Raw genomic sequence first — 2,500 nt, forward strand, 5'->3', positions numbered from 1 at the left:
ACTACTACTACTAATTATTACTACTACTACTACTATTACTACTACTACTACTACTACTACTACTACTACTATTTCTACCATCACCACAGCACCACCCCCATCACCGCTACCACCATCACTACAACAACCAAAATTAATACCGACACAATTATCATTACCACCACAATCACCATTAAAACTCTAGTCAGTATCACCATTACAACGGCACCCATCATTATAACAAAAATAACTACTACTACTACTACTACTACTACCACCATCACCACCACCACCACCACCACCACCACCTTCAGTTCACCAGGTCCATCCCTCGACGCTCACAAGTTTCTCTATGGAAAAGACTGGTGCAGTATTTCACCACCGCAGGCTTACCCCCCACCCCTCACTTCACATTTACCCTCCCCCATGCCCGTGACGTCATCGCTGTACGTGCCGCGCGGGAGGTTTGCTTCTTACTGTTACCGAAGAGGAGGAGGAGGAGGGTGTAAAAAGCTATGGAGCAGAAAAAGGGATGGAAAGAAAGGGTTGAAAGGGGAGGAGGAGGAGGAGGAGGAGGAGGAAGAAACCTATGGAGCAGAAAGAGGGAAGGAAAGAAAGGGTTGGAGGAGGAGGAGGAGGAGGAAAGAAAGAGAGCTATGAAGCGGAAAAAGGAAAGGAAACAAAGGAAGGTAAAGAAGGTAATGAACTGTTCAATTAATTTGCTGATGTAGAGAATCATGGTATGTAATCTTGGAGAGTATGAACAGTTAAGTATGAACAATTGATTCAATCATTATATAACTACAAGAACGCTGATAAGTAATAGTGATGATGGATGGAGCGAGTTTGGCTTGCCTGTTCGTTATGCATCACCACCACCACCACCACTTCCACCATCATTACATTTATCATCATTCAGTCTCTATCACATTAAAAAAGAAAAAAGCTGATCATCCATTAAGTTTCTTGCCTATGTACACTTTTTTTATCCATTTTTAACTCATTATTCCATTTCACTCGATTTTCATTCATTTTTTTTACCCTAGTTAGAATATAAGAACCTAAGAGCATTCACTCCATTCCCTCCTGTTACGTCTCCTAAGCTGTAAGAAGACGAAGGGTCCACCTGTATTTTCTTAGCAGCGAGCGGTTTCATAAAGAACTCAATGTGTTGGAAAGAGTCGTAAAAAAAAAAGCATGACTAGCCTGAGGTAATGGTGATGGTGATGGTGGTGATGGTGGTGATGGTTACGAGATGCTAACCACAAGTACTGACTGTGTGTGTGTGTGTGTGTGTGTGTGTATGTTTGTCTTTATATCCTTAAGTGCATTTCGTGACTGACTGACTAAATGACTGTGACTGCTCTCTCTCTCTCTCTCTCTCTCTCTCGGCCATTGACTGTGCTACTCCCACCTGCGTACTTTTGCTCCTTCTCCTCTTGTTGTTGTTGTTGTTGTTATTCTTGAAGAGTTATTGTTATTGTTTTCTTGCTTTCACTGTTAATTACCTCCTCCGCTGCGCGATACGAGTCATTCCAAGTTTTTTCTTACGTTCGTTCACCAAGCTAACCTACACTAGAGAGAGAGGAAAAGAGAGAGTGAGATGAGAGAGAGGGAGGAAGGGGAGGGCAAGACAAGAATCTGACCACTGGTTCGATTGGTACAGTGGAACAGGAAATGAGGTAAACTGGAGCTTCGAACCTTTTAAAACGTGTTCCGGGACATTTCGTTTCTTTTTTCGATCTTTGTTTTTCCTCTCTCTCTCTCTCTCTCTCTCTCTCTCTCTCTCTCCAGTACTAGTTGCGACACAAACGTGTGCCGGTCATAGAGTACCAACTTTAGATTGCATCAGAGAGGTGTCGAGTCATGAATGGAGTAGATGAAGCGTGTTGGCTTTGAATGGTGTTGGTTTCGAAGCAATGAGCCAATAACTGAATCTGTGGCTCTCAGTTTTTATATTTATTTTCTATTATTATTTTTTTATGAGTCAGGGAGGCCGTCTAGGGATTAACAAAATAGATAAAAGAAAGGATTAATTATTCAGCTACAATAGTAGAAAAATAAATTAAATAAAAAAAAATTTCAAACCATCGAGTCAAACAATTCATTTGTAGCATTCAGGGCTGTTGTTATTATTGTTTTTTTTGTTGTTGTTGTTGTTGCTGTTGTTGTTGTTGCTATTGTTGTTGTTTTATGTTAGGGAGATCGTCTAAAGAAAAGAATACATAAGAAATACACGTGAAAGATAATATAAACCTGTTAACGATGCCACTAATAAATAAATGAAAATTGAAATAAAAGAATGCCTGTTCACACTGCCACTATAATCAATGTTTATGTGATCCTCTAAAAATTCAACTAACAAAGGATAAGAATGCAAGGAGAAGCATGCCACCTGGTCCTGTCGATGCCCTGTCAGTAAAACATTCAACTCGGAAGCTTGAATGGAAAGGAAGAAATGCTGGATAAGGAGGTGTACAGAGCTGGCAGGAGAGTTGCGTGGAGGAAGAGACGCATGAGA

General features: G+C 40.8%; 1 protein-coding gene and 1 long non-coding RNA gene across 4 annotated transcripts in view; one reads left to right on the forward strand and one right to left on the reverse strand.

The window, feature by feature from the left end:
- Nucleotides 1–2,500, reverse strand: part of LOC135094393 (uncharacterized) — a 52,830-nt gene that overhangs the window by 49,684 nt on the left and 646 nt on the right. For 2 of the 3 annotated variants that reach the window (XR_010263786.1, XR_010263784.1), the window contains exon 1: nucleotides 1,402–2,500. This exon is cut by the window's right edge. This is a non-coding gene — a long non-coding RNA (uncharacterized LOC135094393). Of the gene's footprint in view, nucleotides 1–1,393 lie in introns of all 3 variants that reach the window. The other variant, XR_010263787.1, reaches the window with a different exon arrangement.
- The window catches only part of LOC135094383 (uncharacterized), a 37,820-nt gene that overhangs the window by 21,293 nt on the left and 14,027 nt on the right, over nucleotides 1–2,500 (forward strand). The gene's annotated exons all lie outside the window — the stretch shown is intronic.

Source organism: Scylla paramamosain, chromosome 3 (assembly GCF_035594125.1).
Source record: "Scylla paramamosain isolate STU-SP2022 chromosome 3, ASM3559412v1, whole genome shotgun sequence".
NCBI classification, from domain to species: domain Eukaryota; kingdom Metazoa; phylum Arthropoda; class Malacostraca; order Decapoda; family Portunidae; genus Scylla; species Scylla paramamosain.